Genomic DNA, 25409 nt, shown 5'->3' with positions numbered 1-25409 from the left:
TTTGGTCCAATTTTGCAACAAATATATGGTAGGTCCTTCACAAAACAACTCATTTTGGGTACTCGAAAAATGGAAAATGAATGTTCCGTCCAAAGAAAATGAAAACTTTCTTAGGCAACATTGTTTGCCGTTCCAATACGCACCCTTGTGCACAATATGAGATAATTTCAACAAACTATGCCATGAATGTGGCCATAAGATTGTTCATTTGGCTTGAAAGCCACGAATCTTCACACATTATAGCCCATTTCTAACAACGCTTTTTCAAAATAATTGCCATATTACAAGTTTACTATTTTACCTGGTAACTTGGTCACATATGATGACACAATGCGAAGGTTTTCCTTTTTTTTGATTTTTTTTGAATTTTTCATGCACATTTCAAAATGCGGTCCAAACGACGGTATGACCGTTCATAGCTAGGGCTTGATTTTTGCAAATGTTTTGGAGTATCTATGAAGAAATAGATACTTTTGTACCTAGAAATGTTTTTTGGAAAAAATAAATAGCAAACTATGAGGCAGCTACAGTTCAAATTTGACCTGCTTCCAACTGAATCGGCAGAAAGTTTTCTTTTCCACGAGAGGTGGATGAAAGCTTTTGACACCCAACCATTTTGTCAATTGTATATTGAATATGTACTAGTATTCTCGAAAATTGATGGAGTCCAATTTTGCAACAAATATTTGGTAGGTTCTTCACAAAAAAACCCATTGTTGCCACTCGGAAAATGATTAAAAATAGCTAGAAAGATGAGAAATGCATACAAATTGGTCATCATCCATAAAATGTGGTCTAACTCCAGTGAAAATTTGTGTGATGCCCTTTTGCAAAATATTTTTGATAGATGCTTCACAAAATTCCTCTATTTTTAGTACTTGGAAACTATTTTAAATCACTGATTTTTCAAACCAATCAGAACTCTTCCCATGGATCGACGACATGACGCCCATCCATCCATCCATCTATCTCACCATCTCACATCCATCCATTCATGTATCTACAGGAAAAATATGAAAAAAAAGATAACCCCACCCGCAGCCCAAACCCTAGCTCAGATCCCATCGACCACTCCCCCCATCGTCCCCATCTCCTCGCTGCCGCCACCTCCTCCCCGTCCCCGCCCCACTTCCTCCCAAACTCATCCCCAATCCCGCCGCCCCCACCGGACGCGAAGATGCTGGAGCTGCGGCTGGTGCAGGGGAGCCTGATGAAGAAGGTGCTGCAGGCGATCAAGGAGCTGGTGAAGGACACCAACTTCGATTGCTCCGACATCGGGTTCTCGCTGCAGGTCATGGACTCCTCCCATGTCGCGCTCGTGGCCCTCCTCCTCCGCTCCTAGGGCTTCGAGCACTACCGCTGCAACCGCAACCTCTCCATGGGCATGAACCTCAGCAACATGGCCAAGATGCTCTGCTGCGCCAGCAACGACGGCATCATCACCATCAAGGCCGATGACTGCTCCGACACCGTTACCTTCATGTTCGAGTCGCCCAGTAAGCGAACGCCCCCCCCCCCCGCTCGATCTGTTTTCTCCCCTTTGCTCCTCGTGGTTACGTCAGTGACCCCGATCTTGATGGATGGATGGATGGACAGATCAGGATAAGAGTGACGACTTCAAGATGAAGCTCATGGACATCGACATCAAGCACCTCGACATCCCCGACTCAGAGTACCAGGCCATCGTCTGCATACCGTCCTTCGAGTTTTCTAGGATCTGCAAGGACCTCAGCAGCATCGGCGACACCGATAAGCTCATGTCCATCATCTACTCTAATTTTTATTCTAATGCGCTTGTGATCTCTGTTTCAAGCTTGTCTGATGGCGGCTTCTGTTCTTTGCATTGCAGTTATTATCTCTGTCACCAAGGAGGGTCTCAAGTTCTCCACTGCTCGAGACATTGGGACTGCAAACATCGTTTGCAAGCAGAACAAGACTGTTGATAAGGTATCTTTCTTGTGTTGTTTCTCCACTAGTTACTATGGATATATTGTCCTTGTAGGCATTTATATTGTTAATTTTTTTGGGGTGTATTGCATAACAAGAGTTTGGAATCTCATTTGCAGTTATGCTTGTATTTAATGAATACTTTAATTTTAGCAATAGGAATAGGCAGTCACACCTAATTCTCAAACAAATCGTTTACTGCTTACTCAGTTATAATATTTGGACGATTTGGTAGCTACTGTTGATGCTATCCTTTAGTTAAGATAATTAGCCTAAAATGTTTTATTTGCAGTTCATAGATACACATTACCCTAATATTTGTTCCCTTGCATAGACTAAAATGGCAGTCTCCTCTTCGTGTGTTGTGTCATGTGGGGGTTCAGGGCCAGAGAGCTTTCCTCGGAGGAGATGGATCTGCTGATGACGGTGCTGGCCAACCCACGCCAGTTCAAGGTCTCGGACTGGTTCCTCAACAGGAAGAAGGACTACAAGGACGGCAGGTTCTCCTAGGTATAAACTGGACTCTCCCTCTTCTCTTGTTGCTCCATACTATTGGTTGATAGATGACTATGTGTTAGATTTAACTACTTATGGTGCTTGTACTTCACATATCAGTAGTAGCAGTTCATATCCGCTCTGGTAGTATACAGTTTAAATTTTTATTATTAGCTAGGGTTGTTGATTGCCATGGTTTTGTGCTGTGAAGTTCATCTCCTAAACAGTAGGATGTCTGAAACATATGGTTTGCAATTAGTAGCCTCATGTGCTTCATCCTATAAGCTAGCATGTGCTAGTCTAACTGCTTGGACATTTGAGCTAGCTTATTGTGTGGGTAGTGAATTAATCCTTCTTTCTACAAACACACAACATTGTAGCTTTGATTGGATGGTTATGAACTGGAACTATGTATGCAGTTGAAAACAAACAATACCTGAAAGAAGTATGCACTCTCAGCAGCAACTATGTATGCAGTTTGATAGGCCTCATCTTGTACGACAATTGAAAACAAACAATACCTCAAGGAAGTATGCAGTTCGACTATGTATGTGATGATCTTACTGCGTCAAAATTGTAAATCTTTGTGGTGCAAGCTCATGTCCTGATGGACCACTACCAATCGACAATATTACACAGATTCTTGGTTGTCTGTTTTGTACTCTACTTCTTGTTGCTCATGGAAATTGTTGTTGCTGCTGATACAGGGAGTCCTCTTTGGCGACACGGGCCACAGGAGAAACCAGTGCTCTATAACGTGTGTGGGACAAGATGGAGGACAAAGGGTACATTGGATAATTACACACCAGCGCGTCGTCCTGAAGATGCTGAAGCAGAGACGAAACAACCCAAGAAAAGGCCCATCCGCAAAATGGCAAAGAAAGAACCATCTTTAGGAATCATTTTGGTAGTAGTTTTTGTGCACTTGATAATAGATCTTGTGATAGCACTTGGTTTGGTAGCATATTTTGTGCACTTGGTTGTGTAGTTTTGTACCAGATTGTGCTACAGGTTTGGTAGCAGATTTTGGTTGTGCTACAGGTTTTGGCTATATTATCAGATCTAGAAATGTGCTTCAAATTTTGTGGTGGGGGCTGTCATTTAGATATGTTTCAGATTTATGTGTATGGGCTTCAAAGTTGTATGGGCTGTTATTTATAGAATCATTAACAGCATAAGAGAAAAAAAAACTTGCTGAATTCAAAAATGAACAAAGGCCAAAACTGAACTGGACCAAGTGTATTTGGGCACTAAAAGGCCAAGGCCCAAATTATAATGACGAAAAGAATTTGAAAAAACATACTAGAAGTGGCTGTAAATAGGCTAAGGCCCCAAAAGAAGCCCAATAAGAAAAAGCCCAAAAAATAAAACCAGCTCATGTGATCAATTGAAATGGGTTGGGCTAATTTCAGCCATGACGTTTTGATTTCGTCGTAATTTTTCCACGTAGGACTACCACATAGGATTGGGTTAGATTGCCAACGATGATTTAGGATCGTCGTAAAGGTTACGACGATCCAGGAATCATCGTAAAAGTTATGACGATTTCGATCAAAACGTCGCTGCTGTCAGTTTTTGACACCTCGTTTTTGACGTAAGATCGTCGTAAATTAAAAATCGTGATGATGTAGCAACGAAAATATAGCGTCGTGTATTAGCATATTTCTTGTAGTGGGATGCTCTAACATGGGTCAAGGGTCACAGACCTCTATATATTTCATGTCTTTTGACTGTGGGAAACCACCCCTGTTCCGAAATCTGCTACATCAAGAGGTGTTTGGTTTCAGAAGTGTAATGCAAACATAAATGCAATGGGTTTAACTATGGAAGAAAATTCTACAATGAATAGAAGTATAAATTTGTTGCTAAGAAAATGAACTGTACGCAATATCATGCATCAATCTCTTAGTTTGGAGCTGAATTAATACCAGGTAGAGGAATTAACGGGAGTATTTACTAGTTACTAGAAGCATGCAGGTCGTTATGGAAGCACACAACATGTGACAAAAAAATTGTGGAGGGGTGTGCTACATGGAGCAGTTAAGAATGCAATTAAGGAAGGATACAAACAACTTGGCGTTGGACTTTCTACCAGATCAGATGACAATCGCGGATTCAATCTCACAATCATTGACTTGTGTGATAGAATGCTAAAGATGACTAGTCTGATCCCTAGCGGGGATTGGGGATCGGGGCTGGAAGTGTCGCTCAACTCGCCTGACACCTCGCTCTGCAAGCTAGATAGCCGCATGCTTCGTGCATGCAAAGTTGAAACTGTAGAAGTAACTAGCCACATGCATGAAGAAGAGTCTTGCACAAAACTTATAGATTATCAATGAGCATGATTTGCAACATGGTGTATGTGTCTCAACAGGCATAGCTACGAAATGGCCGACGAGACTGCTTGCCCTCCTTTTGGCACACAGTCGAGGCGTGTGGAGCAGGGCCGGTGGCCGGAGCGGAGAGGCGGGTGGAGCAGCGAAGAAAATAAAGTGTGCGTGTGATGCCTCTTTTTGCTTGCTGTTTTTAAAAAAGGTATGGGGTTCTTTTTTACGCAAAGAAAACTGAGGGTTGCCAAACAGCTCACGGTAATTAAAATTATGATATTTTGAAAAACTATAGTATTCTGATAATACTCACAAAAAAATGAGCTATCAAACAGAGACTTATGGGGTGATTAGTACTTTCCGGCTAGAAACGAAACAACCGGTCTGTATTTTATATGGAGGTATTTGATGGTATCAGGTTGCCACTTAATCAAACCGGAAGAGGTTCCTTCGTCTTGGCCATCCATGTAGCTACTGGAAATCTGGGCACCTTTTCTATAAGTGCAAAGAGAAGATACATGTCATCAGCTAGCCTGAAATGCAATTTAGGTTTCATAAAATAGAAAGAGTTAAATACTTACTCCTCAGTCAGAACTTGAGGTGGCCATGATTAGGGCTGCACTAACGAGTTGCTCGACTCGTTCGGCTCGTTATCATTAAGCTCGTTATCGTTAAGCTCGTTAATATTAACGAGCTAAAACCTATGTTCAGCTCGGTTCGTTATGGGCTTGTTATGCTCGTGAATGTTCAGGAGTGCTCGTTAAGGTAGTAAACAAGAGTATGTAGCAGCAACAACACATAATTCTGGTAGTATGTAGCACGAACAACATACAGTATGTAGCAGCAACAACAACACACATAGAGCATGTAGCAACAACAACACACAACCTTTGCACCATTTGCATTTAAAAAATAATAGCAACATGCTACAACCAAAGTGCCAAACCCAAAACACATAAGGTTTCCATCACAAATTTAAAATAGCATAGATTTTGAAAAGGACGTCACAGCCAAAATAGATTTTAAAAAGGAAGTCACAACCAAACCCCTAAAAGTAGCAACAATAGTACGTTACAGCCAAAGTGCCCAAGTCACCTTGCATAATTTAAAATTGTAAGATAATTAAACTTGCTACATCCAGTAATAAAAGAACATTCCAGGAGCCCTTCCACCTTTCTGCTTATGCCTTCATGAACTTGCAGAGTTTTCCTACATGCAAATCTTGAAACAAAAAAGTAGACTTTCAGGTTTCTCGTACAGTAGTGTTGTAGGCCTTAAATAGGAGAAAGTTTAATAATACAAGAGAAAGAAAATAAAAATTACAAGTGTCAACTATTATCGAAGCACCAACCTGCTAGTTGCTTTCCACCATCACCATAGATTCAAGGAATGGAATGAACTCAACATCATCATAAATGTCATCCTCCTACAAAGGGAAATGCAATTTCAGTTAGGCAGTCCATATTGAAATAGTATGTCGAAGCTTATAAGTAATAGACAACAGAGAGCAATTAATATTACCACTATGATTTTAGGCTTAATGTGGTTTTCTTTTGATCCTTTGATGAAGCTAGAAGCACAAACAAGTGCCTCAACCATTGTTGGGCGTAGAGAACTACGATAGTCATCAAGAACTCTACCTCCTGTAGAGAATGTCGACTCTGAAGAGACACTAGTAGCTGGTATTGTCAAGAACTTCTTTCCCATTTTTGCAATAATAGGATATCTATGGGCATTCAACCTCCACCAGTCAAGTAATGTGAAATGTGGATCACTAATGGGATGAGTCTTGTCTTCAAGATAACTATTCAATTCAGATTTGCATGGCTGCGAATTTGTCTCCTCGAGAAAGGATTGAAACCCACTCGAAGTCCATATATCACTTGTCAAACTAATGCTCTCAACAGACCTTAGTTGCTTCTTAAGGATTTCTTTCTCAGAGAGATAGACCTGCATGCATTCGGCTCTAATTTTCTTCCTACCAATGAACTTGTATGATGCATTCATATATCTCATGAGAATATTAAACCAAGCATGCTCTACCATCCTAAAAGGATATTCATGCACAATTATCATCTTTGCTATGATTTTAACGACTTCTACATGATCATATTCATGATTCACTATAAGAGATGCACCTGGCTTTTCAGGATCCAAATTGATTGTACCTTGTCGTTGTTGTCTACCCTTCTTGTTTCGATAGTCCACACAAACATCTGTATGCCGATTGAGACTAGTAGTTGTCCCCCCTGGAGTATAAGAAAACAAGTTACAACAATGCAAGCATTTTTCCTTCATGACGACCTCCCCTGGTTTCTTCTTGCATACAACTTTGACCTCTTTGAAATGTTGCAAACATGGTGCACGCTTAACCGCCAGCCCTTGTTCAGTCGTTTGGTGGTTTTCTGTTCCAGCATTCCTGGCAGTTGGCGGCTAGGGAAAAGAATAGGGATTAGGAGTTGGACGTTGGAGTCGCGGCTCGTGGGGATTAGGTCTACTGCAGGCCAAAGTGGGTTGGGTGGGGCTGGGACATTCGGCTCTGTGGGGCTGAAGTGCTGGGCTAAGTGGGAACAATTAGGCCTAGGCTCTGGCGCTGGGCTATTTCTTATCAAAACTAATGGAAATTATCGAGCTAAACGAGTTAGCTCACGAAACTCGTCTGCCCGTTCATTAAGCTCGTTAATCTTAACGAGCAAAAAACACTGTTCAGCTTGGTTCATTAACTCACGAGCACGAGCCGAAACGAGTCGAACAATCGAGCGATTATTATGCTCGCGAGCTTCGAGCTTTTCGTCCAGCCCTAGCCACGATATGTGGTATGGATAAATATCTTGACCACACTCATACGTGGTCAATAGGGTCATGCTATCCAAGTCAATGGCACAGGAGAACGTCGCTGCTGCCGATCAACACGAGTCGGTTGATTACCTTGTGGACATTGTACACATGCGCGCCCTCCGGGAGCACGTCGCTCAACTGCAAATCATTCTCCCACTTCCAACAAAATGTATCCTCCCTTCCTCCTTCCCTACTATCCATACCTCCGGGCGTAGAGGTTCTTTCTCAACTACAACGTCATACAAGGTGTTGAGGTGGCCCAGTCTGTCTCGGCGACCCCGTCCATCTGCCGTCTCCTCAACCTTAGCCGCCGCCGGCTCGTCGCCTCAGGAGACTCCCCGTCCAGCCGCACCTTCCTTCAGAAACTGCCTCCCGGGTCGCTAGCGCGAGCGACTCGGGAGGCCCCAACCCTACATTGAGCGGGCGTACGATCTCCTCCCTCCCTCGGCCGCTGCCGTCGCCGGTGCCGGCGGTGGCGGCCACGCCCGTCTGCCAAAGGTAGGGGTGAGGGCGGCGCACCCCGACGGCTCCCCTTCGCACGGTGGGGGTGGTTCCATGTGGGGCGCAGGTGGCGGTGCGGGCAGCGACGCGTCGTCGCGGGCGCACCTCTGGGCCGTGTACCCTCGTGTGGTCAGCCGTCGCATGGCTGCCGTGGCGGCCGGCGGTGCCAGATCTGGCCGCTGTTCTCCGGCCCTGATCTGTAGGCCTCTCTCCTACGGATTCTTGGCGGTGCCAGCGTGGTTGCCGGGGCCCTACCTGCGGGTGAAGCTGGTGGAGGAGATTCGGATTGGGGGAAACCCCTTGGTTGGCCCAGGCCGGCCGCGCCGCCGAAGACGTTCAAGGGCGCCGTTTTTCTTTTTGGAGACGTCGGTATATATCTGCTCCCCTACCATACTTCGGTGGGCGGTGGTGGCGTCCTTGACGTTGTGACCTTCCTGAAGGCGTCGTCTTGATGGCTGAATGGTGGTGGGCACTATGTGGGTCCTAAACGGTTGCTGGTGGGGCACTGCTTCCGGGGAAACCCTAGGATCCGGTCTTTCGTATCGGACGATGGTGGTACTGCGTTGTCGTTTCTCTCTTGGGAGCATCGTTTGTGGAGTAGCGCTAACACACTGAGGCAGGAGGTGGAGCGGCTTCGTCTTGCACGTATTTTCAGTGGAGCTGTCAAGTCATGCCTGGCCGACAGGTGCTACGCTGAGTCATGCCTGGTTGGCAGGTGCTACGCACGACAGATCTCCCGGAGTCTTCACATCTGGACGGATGAACGCAGGGCGGTGGCGCCGTTGGGCGCCGTAGTGGCGTTGGCGGATGTTTGGACTGGCAAGGATGATGCAGATCTCTTTCCTGAAGAGGGGTCAGTGGTTCGATGATGATGGAGGCTTGTAAAACGTGTGCGTGAGGTGTGCGTTTTAGGTGTGTTGCACCGGCTGTTATTCCCGATACGTTATGTGGATGGATTGGCGACAACACCGGTCTTAGATATGTGAAGTGAGAGCACTCTATATTATCGAGTTTGTAGGTGTGAGTGGTGGCTTTGGGTGGATTGATGTGTACTCTTGTTCGACCTTTGTGGAATAATTAATAAAGATGGTTGCATGCATCGATTGATACAGAGGACGGGGGTTTAACCTCCTTTTCCAAAAAAACAAGGTGTTGAGGCCTTGGAGGCACGCGAGGCAGACCTTGCCGTCCCCGAAATCTCCGTGGACCAGCTGGCCTGGCTGGTAGAGAGTACCCTCCCCGGGACGTGGTGGTCTGAGAACTCCATGGTGCTCGTGTCTAGCACCAACAGCCTGACGATATCAGTTGGCCAGAATATGTGCCCGACTGCGTACATTGCTTTCAACTCCAATCCGGATAACTGAGCCTTGAAGCATCCGGTCGGCCGCCACTCAAACGTGCAAGAGTTGTACTCGACGACTCGTACGTTGAATTTGGAGTTGCTCTGCCACTGCAAGGATATGACACATAAGTGTATTGGGCTTGCATCTGCTGGCCGCGTTGCTCCACGGAGACCATATGGCCGGTGTGGCCGTCGAGCTCGAGCACGCAGTCGGTGAGGCACTTGCAACCGTGGTCCAAATCCATGCGCGGGCCGATGCTCACACGCCGCTGGGAGAAGGGGTCATAGATGCACAATGAATCACACAGACGAGGAGCTGGATCTTGCGGTTGTCCGTAAGGTACCACCGGAGAGCAACGTCGAGGCGGGTGAGGGATGCGTCGGTCTGGAGCACGAGGGAGTTGATAAAGGGGTTTCAGCTGCCGGTTGAAAGCACAATTGCTCCTAGGATGATTCACTACAGGAATCAGCTTCTTTGCCGTCTGCCATCACCGACGACAAAGAGTAAATCCCGGACGGCAAAGAGAATACCACAGACGGCAAAGAATCTCACGGCCGGCAAAATTTCTGCGTCGGCCTACGACGGCATCGATCGTACCTTCTTTGTCGTCTGTCTCCCCAAAGCGGACGACAAAGAGCTTTGCCGTCAGCTTTTCATAGGAGCAGTCGGCAAAGTGCTCGAGACGGCAGCCGATAGGCGTTGCCTCCGTTAGGGGTTAACGGAGGCTTTGCCGTCTGCCTCCCCCTCTTCTTTGCCGTCTGCTTCCCCCCCTCTTCTTTGTCGTCTTCCTCCCCCCTCTTCTTTGTCGTCTATCTCCTCCTCCTCCCCCCCTCCACTCTTTGTCGTATGCCTCCTCCTCCCCCCTCCTCTGTGCCCTCTTCTTTGCCGTCTGACCACCCTGGAAGCAGACGGTAAAGAGCTTATATAGACACCCCAGGATGCACAGCTGGGTGCCATGTGGCACCTTTGCCGTCTGCCAGCTGATGGCACATGTCTTTGCCATCAGCTGGCAGACAGCAAAGAGCCCATATAGTACCTATTTTTTGTTTTATATTATTTCATAGCACATTCATATAATTCACCACACATATATGATATATAGTTCACCACACATATACTTGCCAACACATATATATAATTCATCACACATATATGATATACATATAAATCAATGTACATCCCCATATATCGAAAGAACCAACATACAAAGTATTGCACTGTTTATCCATATATACATATACATATAGTTCGACATTGTTCATCAACTCAAATGAAAACTAGATGACATACATATAAAGTTCATCCATCAACATTGTTCAACTCCATGAATGCCACCTTCCATGAATGTAGTATATCCAATCTGCAAAAATGTGAATAAGAAAGTCAGAAGAAGAACAAAATATGATGTTTTTGAGCTAATTATGTCATTTTAGCGGAAAATAAGCTAAGAATATAATATTCATGAGCAAACCAAGGTTCTTATGCCATTTTTAGCTTATTATGGCATTTTGGAGCTAAATGGGTTAATTATGTCATTGTTGGGGAAATTAAAGCAAGGATAATATGAAAGAGGAGAAGAAAGAGTAGGAGGAGGAGAACAAGAATAAATCAAGAAGAAGGAGGAGAAGGAGGAGAAAGAGGAGGAAAAGGACTATAAGGTCCTTGGCCTTCTCCTCCTCCTCCTCCTTCTCCTTCTTCTCTTCTTCTTCTTCTTCTTCTTCTTTATTTTCATTTTTCCTATTTCTTATCCTCTTCTCCTCTTGTTGGAGCTAAATTACCTAATTATGTCTTTTTGGAGCTATATGGGCTAATTATACCATTTTAGAGGAAAACAAGCTAAGAATAAAATATTCATGAGCTAACCAAGGTTCTTATGCCATTTTGAGCTTATCATGGCATTTTGGAGCTAAATGAGCTAATTATGTCATTGTTGGGGAAACTAAACCAAGGATAATATGAAAGAGGAGAAGAAGGAGGAGGAGGAGAAGAAGAAGAAATCAAGAAGAAGGAGGAGAAGGAGGAGACGGAGGAGGAGGAGAAGGACTAGATGGTCCTTGGCCTTCTCCTCCTCCTCCTCCTCCTCCTCCTTCTCCTTCTTCTCTTCTTCTTCTTCTTGTTGTTCTTCTTTCTTTTCATTTTTCCTATTTATTCTCCTCTTCTCCTCTTGTTGGAGCTAAATTACCTAATTATGTCTTTTTGGAGGTATATGGGCTAATTATACTATTTTAGTGGAAAACAAGCTAAGTATATAATATTCATGAGCTAACCAAGGTTCTTATGCCATTTTGAGGTTATTATGGCATTTTGGAGCTAAATGGGCTAATTATGTCATTGTTGGTGAAATTAAAGCAAGGATAATATGAAAGAGGAGAAGAAAGATGAGGAGGAGAAGAAGAAGAAGTCAAGAAGAAGGAGGAGAAGGAGGAGAAGGAGGATGAGGAGAAGGACTAGAAGGTCCTTGGCCTTCTCCTCCTCTAACTCCTCCTCCTCCTCCTTCTCCTTCTTCTCTTCTTCTTCTTCTTCTTCTTCTTTCTTTTCATTTTTCCTATTTCTTCTCCTCTTCTCCTCTTGTTGGAGCTAAATTACCTAATTATGTCTTTTTGGAACTAAATGGGCTAATTATCCCATTTTAGAGGAAAACAAGCTAAGTATATAATATTCATGAGCTAACCATGGTTCTTATGCCATTTTGAGGTTATTATGGCATTTTGGAGCTAAATGTGCTAACTATGTCATTGTTGGGGAAATTAAAGCAAGGATAATATGAAAGAGGAGAAGAAAAAGGAAGAGGAGGGGAAGAAGAAGAAATTAAGAAGAAGGAGGAGAAGGAGGATAAGGAGGAGGAGGAGAAGGACTAGAAGGTCCTTGGCCTTCTCCTCCTCCTACTCCTCCTCCTCCTCCTTCTCCTTCTTCTCTTCTTCTTCTTCTTCTTCTTCTTCTTCTTCTTCTTCTTCTTCTTCTTTCTTTTCATTTTTCCTATTTCTTCTCCTCTTCTCCTCTTGTTGGAGCTAAATTACCTAATTATGTCTTTTTGGAGCTATATGGGCTAATTATACCATTTTAGAGGAAAACAAGCTAAGAATATAATATTCATGAGCTAACCAAGGTTCTTATGCCATTTTGAGGTTATTATGGCATTTTGGAGCTAAATGGGCTAATTATGTCATTGTGGGGGAAATTAAAGCAAGCATAATATTAAATAGGAGAATAAAAAGGAGGAGGAGGAGCAGAAGAAGAAATCAAGAAGAAGGAGGAGAAGGAGGAGAAGGAGGAGGAGGAGAAGGACTAGAAGGTCCTTGGCCTTCTCCTCCTCCTCCTCCTCCTCCTCCTTCTCCTTCTTCTCTTCTTCTTCTTCTTCTTCTTTCTTTTCATTTTTCCTATTTCTTCTCCTCTTCTCCTCTTGTTGGAGCTAAATTACCTAATTATGTCTTTTTGGAGCTATATGGGCTAATTATACCATTTTAGAGGAAAACAAGCTAAGAATATAATATTCATGAGCTAACCAAGGTTCTTATGCTATTTTAAGCTTATTATGGCATTTTGGAGCTAAATGAGCTAATTATGTCATTGTTGGGGAAAATAAAGCAAGGATAATATGAAAGAGGAGAAGAAAGAGGAGGAGGAGGGGAAGAAGAAGAAATCAAGAAGAAAGAGGAGAAGGAGGAGAAGGAGGAGGAGGAGAAGGACTAGAAGGTTCTTGGCCTTCTCCTCCTCCTCCTTCTCCTTCTCCTTCTTCTCTTCTTCTTCTTCTTCTTCTTCTTCTTTCTTTTCATTTTTCCTATTTCTTCTCCTCTTCTCCTCTTGTTGGAGCTAAATTACCTAATTATGTCTTTTTGGAGCTAAATGGGCTAATTATCCCATTTTAGAGGAAAACAAGCCAAGTATATAATATTCATGAGCTAACCAAGGTTCTTATGCCATTTTGAGCTTATTATGGCATTTTGGAGCTAAATGGGCTAATTATGTCATTATTGGGGAAATTAAAGCAAGGATAATATGAAAGAGGAGAAGAAAGAGGAGGAGGAGGAGAAGAAGAAGAAATCAAGAAGGAGGAGAAGGAGGAGAAGGAGGAGGAGGAGAAGGACTAGAAAGTCCTTGGCCTTCTCCTCCTCCTTCTACTCCTCCTCCTCCTCCTTCTCCTTCTTCTCTTCTTCTTCTTCTTCTTTCTTTTCATTTTTCCTATTTCTTCTCCTCTTCTCCTCTTCTTGGAGCTAAATTAGCTAACTATGTCTTTTTGGAGCTAAATGGGCATCATGTCGATATTGTGTGGAAGAAGGAGGTCTTTGAAGTAAGGCAGATCCCAGAAGCATGACTTGTGAGTTCAAGCGTGTTTTGAATTATACCCCTTGAAATACCCTGGACGCTCTGGATCACGCTCGAGGGCGTTTAACTGATCCAGGATCTGTTGGCTTGTGAACGCAGGTGGTGCCATGTTTTTGACAACTTTACCTTTGGTAAAGTTCTTCTTGTCTTCTCCGAACTCATGGTCAGGATCTAGGAACTGTCTATGCAAGTCAAAGCAAGAATACTTCCGACCCTCCTGCAACCAATGAAACTGAAGAGTTGCCTTACATTGGGGGAACGGGAACCTTCCATGCACACACCAGCCAGAGAATAGCGAATACGTTGGCAAGTCATGCATAGAGTACATGTACAACACATGCATTTTGAAGTTTTCTTTTCTAGCGGCATCGTATGTCTTGACCCCATTATCCCAAGCTTCTTCCAATTCATCCTTAAGCGGTTGCAGGTACACATTCATATTCTTCCCCGGATAATTGGGCCCTGGAATTATCAACGTCAGAAATATGTTCTTTCTTTGCATAATCTGTGCGGGGGGGGGGGGGGAGATTGAGTGGAATGACAAATACAGGCCAACAACTGTATTGGGTTGCCGTCATGCCGAAGGGATTAAAACCATCCGTGGCGGCGCACACTCGAGGATTCCTTGGATCTGCCGCTTTATCCTAATGCAACCCATCGAAATGTTTCCACGATTCCCCATCCGATGTGTGTACCATCATCTTATTCCCATCCGCATCTAGTTCGGTTCTTTTTCCCAATTTGTGCCATGTCATCTGTCTGGCTGTCTCTTCGACCATGAAAAGACATTGAAGTCTTGGTACGATTGGCATATACCGAAGAACAGTAACTGCGATTTTGGTCTGCCTCTTCTCACCGATACCATTGTGTACCACAAGATACCTGCAAGACTCGCAATTGGGACAATAGTCCAAGTGTGCATACTCCTTCCTAATTAAGACACATCCTTTCTCACATGCATCTATCTTCTCATAGGGCATCTTTAGTACACGAAGTATTTTGTCCGACTGGTACAGTTTTGCAGGCATGACATGGCCTTTGGGTAGGAAGCGTCCAAATAGTGTCATCATCGCGTCATAGCATTCTCTTCCCAAGTTGAATTGAGCCTTCAGAGCCATTACTTGTGCAATTGCATCCAACTGACAGAGCTCAGTGTGCTCATGGAGAGGAAGTTTTGAAGACTCCAACATTTCATAAAAGGCCTTTGCAGATTCCTCCATCTCATCTTCCGAATCTGGAGCATCATCAAAGTCTTGCACCATGTCTTCGATCCCGGTACCATGCTCGTCCATGCGACGACGGACCACCTCAGCTCTTGTGCGTTGTATAGACTCACCATGAAATGTCCACACCGTATAATTAGGCTTAAAACCCCTCCTCTGCAGGTGTTTAATCATTACAGCCTCTTTCGTCTTTTTATAGTTGTCGCGTCCAGGACAGGGGCAATAGTTTCTTTCCTGGCCATTTGCGAATGCGGCTATCACAAGTTCCTTTGTTTTTACAAACCATTCTTTCGTCATCTCTTTCTGACTAGGGTGACCGGTATACATCCACGCACGATCACTCATCTTGCGTAGCTACTAAAGACAGAAGAAATATATTTATATAATTTAGCATTTATATTCATCGGTTAATCAGGTTCTCCATTTTTATTACGTCCAGGCAACCTACACGCTAATAGGTAAAGATAGGTCCTAATCCTAGCCGAGTATGTGTAGATTGGGTTCGTTTTCCCATGCTCTGCTGTTCTCCTGATACATGTCTCCGCAATAAACAAAGAGGATGTGCATCCGGCGAACAATAGGGAGGCACTGACGAAATTCTGCATCGGATCCAGAGCACAGCATACGGGAAAACGAACCCAATCTACACATACTCGGGCTGTCCATGGATAATGTTGGACAATTCGAAAGGATGGCGGTTATAAATATGCAAAGACATGCATATTTATAGATGTCGCCCTTTCGAACGGGAGACGCATACTGGTCACGCATACTGATAAATTAATTTAATTACCTAAATCTAGAAAGTTTCATCCGGAAACCGAGCCACAGTAAATGAAGGGGCGGGGAGGAGATGAAATTTGTACTTACCCACGAGTGCAGGGGCGGAGCTCGTACAACGGACGGGCAGGTCTTCGCACAGCAGACCTCACAGCGACGAGACAACTATCACATGTAAATCCACCCGATCAACACAAATATTCTAATTATGTCATTTTAGAGGAAAACAAGTTAAGGATATAATATTCACGAGCTAACCAAGGTTTTTATGCCATTTTGTAGCTAAATGGGCTCATTATCTCATTGTTGGGGAAAATAAGGTGAGAGAATAAGATAGAGGAGAAGAAAGAGGAGGAGGAGGAGAAGAAGAAGAAATCAAGAAGAAGGAGAAGGAGGAGGAGAAGAAGAAGGAGGAGAAGAAGGAGGAGGAGAAGGTATTCTTCTTCTCTTCTTCTTTTCTTCTTCTTTTCTTCTTCTCCATCTTATTTTTGTCTTCTCCTCCTCTTCTTCTTCTTCTTCTTCTTCTTCTCCTCCTCCTCTTCTCCTCTTCTCCTCCTCATCCTCTTCTTCTTCTTCCTATTCTTTCTATTAAGATAACTAACTAACTAACCTAACTAACCAAGCTAACTAAACCTATCGCAAAACCTAGATAGCACTAAACAGCAAAAAAAACAGAATCTACCACTAAGTAACTAAAAAAGAATCTAGCTACCACTAAATACCAAACAATAAAAAATCAACTTCTTCTTCTTTTTTCTCTTCTTCTCCTTCTTATTTTTTTCTTCTTCTCTTCTTCTCTTCTTCTTCTCTTCTTCTTTACTTCATCTCCTTCTTATTTTTTCTTCTCTTCTTCTTCTTCTTCTTCTTCTTCTTCTTCTTCTTCTTCTTCTTCTTCTTCTTCTTCTTCTTCTTCTTCTTCTCCTTCTTATTTTTTCTTCTCCTCTTCTTCTTCCTCTTCTACTTCTTCTTCTTCTTCTTCTTCTTCTTCTTCTTCTTCTTCTTCTTCTTCTTTTTATTCTTCTCCTCCTCCTCCTACTCCTCTTCTTCTTCTCCTCTTCTCGTCCTCCTCCTCCTCCTCTTCTCCTCTTCTCCTCCTCCACCCAACTAACTAAGCTAACTAACTAACCTAACTAAAAATACTAACCTAACTAAATCTACCACTAAAACTACTAACAATAATCTAGCTACCACTAATTAACAAAACAAAACTAAATCTGTAAATTAGCAAAAAAAGAAAAAAAAGGACTCACCGGAGGGGGGCGATCAGGGAGGAGGAGGGTGCGGAGGTGGAGGAGACGGCGGTGGTGGCAGAGGGGGTGGTGGTGGAGAAGGGGCGAGCGCCGACGGCGGTGGTGGAGGAGGAGGTCCCTGGGAAGAGGAGGGGGCGTGGTGGAGGAGGGGCGCAAGGAGGAGGGGCGCAGGGAGGCCGGAGGAGGGCGCAGGGAGGCCGGAGGAGGAGGGGGCGGCGGCGCAGGAAGGCCGATGGTCGAAGGAGGGAGGAGGAGGGGGCGTGGGGATGTCGGAGGAGGAGGGGGCGGCAGCGTAGGGAGGCCGGAGGCCGGAGGAGGAGGGGGTGCAAGGAGGCCGGAGGAGGAGGGGACGCAGGGAGGCCGGAGGAGGAAGGGCGCAGGGAGGCCAAAGGAGGAGGGGTGGCAGCGCAGGGAGGCTAGAGGAGGGCGCGGCGGCGGTGGTGGTGACGGGGGTGAGAGAGAGGGGTTGGGGTGGCCGTTAGAGGTGAGAGAGAGGCGCGTGGGGGTGGGGCTAACGGCCGTTAGGGGGGCACCCTCTTTGTCGTCCGCCTCCCGACGGCACAGAGAAGAAAAGCGAACGGCAACGAGAGAGGCCGTTAGGGGGAGAGAGGGGCTGCGGGGTGGGCCGCCCATGCTCTTTGCCGTCTGCCTGAATGCTCTTTGTCGTGAGCTGGCAGACGGCAAAGAGCTGGCTGATGGCAAATAGTACCTTTGGCATCAGCCTGCTCTTTGCCGTCTGGTTTCTGGTAGCTGATGGCAAAGAGGGTCTTTGCCATCATCCAGCAGACGGCAAAGAAGCAGCAGATGGCAAAAAACTGTTTTCCAGTAGTGATTTTGATAATTGATCACAACACATGCATCATTGAACTAATATGTTTTTTCAAGTATATTTTAAAAAAGTTCAACAGATGCTTTGGCTAAAGCCTTATGTGAAGATGCCCCTTGACTCAAGAAAGGAATAAGATTGACTCAAGCTTCAAGCTAGAAGACTCTTTATTTTATATTTCTGAGAAATCACTTTTGAGATCATAGGAAAGCCAATACTATTAAAAAGGGTGAGGTAGTAAAATAAATTGGTTGCTCAACTGCGCAAAGTTAGCCACCAAAATACTTAGACATTTTTTCCACATAACCATTCTGTTCAATTCCACATACTCAAATTCGGTGTCACCAACTTTCATATTTCGACCCCACCGAGTTTGACCTCGGAGAGAAACCCTAGCCATTCCCACCAAATCGGTGCAATCGAAACCATATCGGTGCTACCGAGTTCAGGGTGACCAACTTTTTGTTGCCTCGGTACACCAAATCAGAATTTCCAAGATTGAGTATCGGTGCCACCGAGTTTGGTCATCTGACCGTTAGCCACCTTTTCGGTGCCACCGAGTTGTGTATATCGGTCCCACCGAGATTCAAAAGTTACTGCCTTTTGTGCAAGTGGGTACCACCGAGTTTATGACTTCCGTGTCATCGAGTTTGCCACTTTAGGTGTAACGGTTGGATTTTTTGTGCTTCCTATATATACCGCTTCATTCAACTCTCATTCGTGGGAGAAGCACCCAGAACACACACTTTGTTTCCAGATCCATTTTTTGAGACATAACCACATACTCATGTGTTGAGACCAGCATATTCAAATCCAATCATTTGAAACTTGATCTCTAGCCTCCCCAAACTTCTTTCCGCCAAATCAATATCTCCTACCTATGCCTATTCTGTGAGAGAGTGCTTTTGTGTTGAGAAGATTATCTTTAGAAGCACAAGATAAATGAGTTCATTGATCTACCACATCTATTACCTTTTGGAGGGTGGTGCCTCCTAGATTGGTTAGGTATCGACTGGGAGCCTCCTACTTCCTCTTGTGGAGTTGAACTAAGATGTTTCTAAGGGAAAGGAGATCGCCTACATCGTGAAGATATACCATGAGTAAGGCTAGTCCTTTGTGGGCGGAAGCTGTGGTGGAATACACAAGGCCGCTTCTTCGTGAACCCCTTGTGGGTGGAGCCCTTCGTGGACTCTCGAAGTCGTAACCCTTCGTGGGTTGAAGTCTCCACTAACATGGACGTCCGATAGCGCCACCTATCAGATCCATGCCAAAAATCGCCGTGTCAACCTCATGCGTTTGATCTCCCTACCTTACTCCTTTACTTTACACTTGCATGTTTTACATTCTGCTGCTACACTCTTAGAACTGCATGTGTAGGGTGTACTTGACTTGCCATAACTGCCAAAACTACCTCTCAACTAAAATTGGGAAAAGGCAAAAAATTATCTTGTCAAGTAGTCTAATCACCCCCTATAGACATACTTTCGATCCTACAAGTGGTATCAGATCTTTGGTCTCCATTGCATTCGTTTCACAACCTAGGAGATTATGGCATCTAGTAAGGGAAATTGTCACCGTAGATGTCCATATTTCGATGGCACTAATTTTGCTAGCTGTAAGCATAAGATGAAAATGCATATTCTTGGCTTTGATCGTCATGTTTGGGTTGTTATTTATGTTGGTGTGCAAGGTAACTTATTTGGAGAAGGGCATGAACCGGATCGTGGTGCGGCAACTGATGAACTGAAGATGTTGCAACTGAATGCTCAAGCATGCGACATCATATTCAACTGTCTATGCCCCGAAGAATTCAACAAAATCAGCCGCCTTAAGAATGCAAAAGAAATTTGGGATACTTTGATCGATATGCACGAAGGTACTGATCTTGTCAGACAATCTATGTTGGATGTGCTTCAAAGTCAGTTTGACAAGTTTAATATGAAGGATGGTGAAGGTGTCACTAAAACGTACTCTAGGCTAGCTCCCATCAACAATGAGACTGCCGGCTTAGGAAGCGAAGAGATGACCGAAAAATTCATCATCAAGAAGATACTTAGAGCTCTTGATGAAAAGTATGACACCGTGTGCATATTGATCCAAGCGATGCCAAACTAAGGTCATTGATAGGATTGTTGCTCATGAGATGTCACTCAAGGATAAAGATGAGCTGCACAACAAGTGAAGCGGTGCTTACAAAGCTTATTGTGATACTCCCGCTACTTCAAAGAACAATCTTGTCACTCATGAAGAGATAAGCCTCATGGTCAGAAAATCCAACAAGTTTTACAAGAGTAGAGGCAAAGAGAGAAGCTCAAGCTCAAGATATGATGAGAAGCGTTCGTCCAGCCGTGACCGAAACTGCTACAATTGTGGGAAGCCCGGACACTAATCCAATGAGTGCTTGTCTCCCTACAAACGAAGAGAAAAGTCACCTTGAAGACGAAGCTCAAGAGATGAGTCACCTCGCACAGAGAGAAGGAGTAGAGAAGATCGTTACGAATGAAGACACTCACGGAGAGGCAAAAAATCAGAGAAGAAAGAAAAATACACCAAGAGCAGCTCAAGAACAAGACATCAAGCTCATGTTGGTGAATGGGTTTCTGGCTCCGAGTCTGACAACCACTCTGAGAGAAGCTATCACTCCAACTCCGAATATAGTCAAGATGAAGGTGTTGCCGGCTTTACACTTGTTTCTTGCAACTCCTACAACCTATTTGATTCACGAACTGAGGGCTTCGGTAATTGCTTCATGGCTAAAGGTCCCAACATATCACACAACGAGTATCTTGATTTTAATAGTGATGAGGATGACTTATTAGGAGAAGAAGACTTGCTCTTTGATAAAACTAGTGATTGCAATGAAAATGAACTTGCTAATTATCATGCTAGTCAAGAGAAATCGAGTGATGATGATAAGAAAGAAATTGAACGACTAACTCAAGAATTAAAAACTCTTAAGTTTGCTCATGAGGCTACTCTAGAAGATCATAGAGAGCTTGCAAGAACTCATAGAAGCTACGCTTCGAGAACCTCAATTTGGAGCAAGAACATGAGTTCCTAAAAGCGATTATTCTTGTATAATTTTGTTCCACATGTTAAATCTAAGAACACTAGTAACAAAGGCAAGAAAGTTTCTTCATCTAGTAACAACAATGCTAAAGCTAAATCCAAGAATGTTGTTGCAAGTAGCTCTCTTGATTCCACTAATGATTCTCTTAGCCAAGTTACACTTGAGCAAGAAAACGATTTATTGAAAGGGATTATAGAGAGAGGTGTCTTCAAGAGTCTTGTCGGAAGTAAGCAATTTGAGCAAATTATGCGCAAGCAAGGAGGACATCGGAAGAAACAAGGTGTTGGCTACTTCAACGTCAACGGAGATGATTGGGAAGAAGGTTCATATCCTATTCCTAAGTTTGTTCCCCAAGAGGAGAAGTATCCTACTCCTCCCAAAGGAACAAGCTCACAAGATGGCCTTCTACCACAAGACCACAAAGGCAAGGGAAAGCTTCAAGATGACATTGAATTATTTGAATAAGAACCCCAAGTCAAGGTCAAGTGGATTCCCAAGGACACTACTAGCACTACCTCATCTACTACCACATCTCCAAGGATTCCCATCAAGTTGATGTGGATCCCCAAGAGAAAGAACTATAAAGTTCTTATGGGGTGACTCCGCCAATGAAATCCACTCTTATTCACTTTGGCAAGAACTATATGCAATCAACCTCAGCCATATGCATTAGTTCAAGGAGTCACATGTTCCCTCAAAGGTAAGCTAGGAACAAGTTAAGTAATGCATCTTTCGACATCATCCCATGTGTGTTTCACTCCATGTCCATAGATATTCTTGCATATGTTCCTTTTGCTTTGGGACTAACCCATGTAGGTGAGAAGAGTAAGAAACAACAAGGATTGCTCCCAATTCAAGATGATCTTCATCAACATTGAGCATCCACCACTACATCACCTACTTGCAGTCTTCTACGACAAAACCGAAGGTTAGTTTATCCCTCTTAGGGGGGATGTCATATCAAGGGGGGCTTTACTCTAAATCTTGAGTATAAGCATATCCTAAGGATATGAACACATTAATGCTTATGAAAAAGTGGTAACCCCACTTGTGCTTAACGATGAGTATGACCTGTGATCAAGTATTCTTACTTGGCTCCTAAGTCAATATACCCATATATAGATGACTTTGTCATCACCCAAGTGCTTGATATATGCTAGGATGTTTGTGCCTGTTCACCATATTTTATCTATCATCTAATTGTGTGAGCATGTTGGTCTACATGTGTTTACTCATTCGAGGACATCCAATTGTTGTTCTTTGGATCTTGATTTATATTTCTCCAATTGGATGGACAAGAATGCCTATGATCCTTCTCTATCTATCTATGCTATCTCATCTCAAGTTATGTTCATGATTCATCACAAAACTTGAACAAGCACTTGTCGATCCCCCTGTGTGAAGGTGCACTCTGAGTTCCGCATCATCAAAGGATACCTTCCAAAACCTTTTTGAAAATCTCGGTGAGACAAACCCCACAAAATCGGTTCCATCAAATTTCCAAAGTTGATCTAGTTTTTGAATCTCGGTAACACCAAAATCACAAACTCGGTTACACCGAGCTTCCCTCTCAGCTAACAGTAGAGGAACTCGGTGACACCGACAGCGAGGGGGTATATATTCTGGCATACGGGTCTTTGAATTCAGATCGTCAAAAAACTCTTCGCCTCCAAACCCTAAGCTGCCCCAAAGGACCCCTAGTCGTCGCCTTTGTCTCCCCGACCGCCTGTGCCATTGGGAATCGCTGCCGTCGACGGAATCATGTGCAAACCCCTCCCTTCCACCATAGTATCTCGTAGCATAGAGAACGAGAAATTTCGGATCTGATCTGTTGTAGCATGCAACTCAGTGAGACCAAGTTTGTAGAATCGGTTCCACGGATTTCACTTTTAGGGTTACTAAGAAGCAACTCGGTGAGACCGAGTACATCTTTTCGGTCCCACCGAAATAGACTGCCAAGTTTCTGTTACTCGAGTAAGCTTTCCCGATGACTCTGAAATTGCCAACCCGGTGCCACCTATTTACATACTGCATAAGATCATACCCTAAGTTTCTGACTTCAAATTTTTGAAAATTCCTTTTGTGGTTTGTGATGCTCAACCCTTCTGCCTTTCCTTTATCTACATCACATGTTTGCTGGCTTGCTGCTGAGTTGTTGCTTGTCTGCCAAGATATCTGGATTTGAAGATAGCCAAAATGATTTCAGAGAGAACAATGATGAGATGGACTCAGGTACAAATCCTGAGAAGACTGTCTCTGACCCTGGATCTTACATCTCCCATGGCTTGCCCAAGGCAGCCATGAGGCAGAGGAAGAAACCGAACTCAGATGAAGAAGACTCAGACTTTGTGCGAGAGGAAACTTTAGCTCCTCCAAAGGCTCCTAAGAAGATTGTCATGAAAGAATACGCAAGACCCGCTGATGTTAGAGCTCCTGAGTTTCCAAAGTAGAGCACGACACTCTGCACTGATAAACCTGCAAAGCACGCGGGTGTAAAGAGAGCCAGGAAGAGGATAGTTCATGTTGTTGGGAGACAAACTCCTATGTATGAAGATCGAGAAGATGATGCTGGAGAAGATGAGATTCCATCTCCTCCTAAGAAGAAGCTCATGGCTGATGCCATGCCCAAGAAACCTGCTCCTAAGCCTCTATCCAAGGCTAAAAAGGTTGTAGCTCATAGGAAGATTAGAAAGGATATTCCTGCAACTGCCAAGGAGAAAGGCCCTTCTTCCACTTCCTTTCCTGCAGAGGAATTAGATGAGAATGCACCAATTCTCAGAAAGCTCCGACCAAATCTACCAGTGCACAATGCTGCTCACCCAGTAGCAGAAGACATGAAGAAGATGAAATATGCAAGTTTGAGGCAATGGAGAGCTGTAGATCCATATGCCATAAGGAGAAGAACTGTTGTTGAACAAAGGTTTCATATCAAGGAACAAAAAGATTTCTATGAGACTGTCCTATTTGACAAGAGTCCAGCTGTCAGTGATATGAGATATGTTGACTGGGCTTACATCAAAGCCAGTGAAAATTTCTTTCCCCACGTGCAAGCAAATTTCACGCTAGTGGACATTGAAGATTTTGTTGGAAAATTGATGACCCCATGGAATGATGAGATGATCATGTAATTTTACTTAACTGTTCATTTCTATGGAGATGGTTCTATTGTTTGGATGGCTGATGGTCACAAGTATGAGTCTACGATTGATGAGTGGGCCACTATCATTGGTGCCCCCAAGCAGAAAGAGAGTGATGTGGATGTGTATTCTAAAACGAAGATGATCCACACCACCATGGTCAATATGTACAAGCCAATTCCTCACAAGTATTTGGCAAGTCACAAGATGAGCTCAGTATACTTCTTGCAAGCAGGGATACCCACCACTAACTCCATTCTGAGACATACCTTGATGCCTAAATCAGGTGATGTTAGGATGATTCAAGGACACTCCATCAATCTGCTGCACCATTTGGAATCTCACACTAGATTACGAGTGATGGATTTGATAGTAGAGACTGTCTGGAGGACTGCTGCTTATCAGAAAAGATCTTGTGGATATGCCCTGTACATTCAGATGCTTATCAATGCCAAGCTAGGCAAGCATGCATATCTCCTTGATCGTCCCCATCTACCCCTTCAACCAGAATTTGAAGACAATGTAGTGGTGATGGATGAAAATGATCCCAGCTGAGCTGCAGCAAGAATGGCAGTAGAGGCAGCAGAAGCTAAGGCTGCCAGAAATGATCCACCACTAGTTCCACACCTTAGAACTCAAGCTGAGCAAATGACATTTCTAGTTATCTATGTCCAAGCTATGGAGAAGAACATCCAGGAGATGCTACAAAATCAGAAAAGTCGTGGAAACAAAGTTTCATGACATGGATGTGAAGGTAACGGGGTTGACTACTATAGTCAAACAACTTCAACATGAAGTTGACTCAGTGGAGATACCACACTCAGATGATGATGATGATGAGTCATCTCCTCCCACTACCACACGGTTCAAGACCCACCCTAGATTAGCTGTTGTACCTGCTCCGGAGACAAGACAGACTTCATGAGCTCAAGCATCTGCACCTTCAGCACCAACTCCAGCTCAAGCACCTCCAGCATCCACTCCTCCAGCTCCAGGACGCTCAACAGATGCCTTCGTGGACACTTTTCTATCGACTATGTCATCACATGCCTAGAGAGACGAGTAGGTCTATACTTTTTGAACTTTTTGGTAACTTGTTCCTAAAGGGGGAGAAATGTATAGATCATAGACTCAGAGAGAGAGAGAGAGCTTTTTACTTTATTTGCTCTCATTTGGTTTTAAAACTTTGGTCTTTTGGATGACTTTATCCTGTTATCTGTGTTTGATCATACGCTTTGCTTGGTTGATGGTACGTTATTATCCTTTTAGCTCTCTTTGTGATGATCATTCACCTTTCTTGTTGGTGTCATGTGCATTACTATTCATTTTTTCTTGTATGCGCACCACCA

The 25409-nt window shown here is 44.0% G+C and overlaps 1 pseudogene; it reads left to right on the top strand.

Annotated features, from left to right (window-relative positions):
• Positions 1-1177: 1177 nt before the first annotated feature.
• LOC123408769 lies at positions 1178-4946 on the top strand (annotated as a pseudogene).
• Positions 4947-25409: the final 20463 nt, after the last annotated feature.

Source organism: Hordeum vulgare, chromosome 7H, assembly GCF_904849725.1.
Source record: "Hordeum vulgare subsp. vulgare chromosome 7H, MorexV3_pseudomolecules_assembly, whole genome shotgun sequence".
Taxonomy (NCBI): domain Eukaryota; kingdom Viridiplantae; phylum Streptophyta; class Magnoliopsida; order Poales; family Poaceae; genus Hordeum; species Hordeum vulgare.
This window is presented reverse-complemented; position numbering and strand designations above follow the sequence as displayed.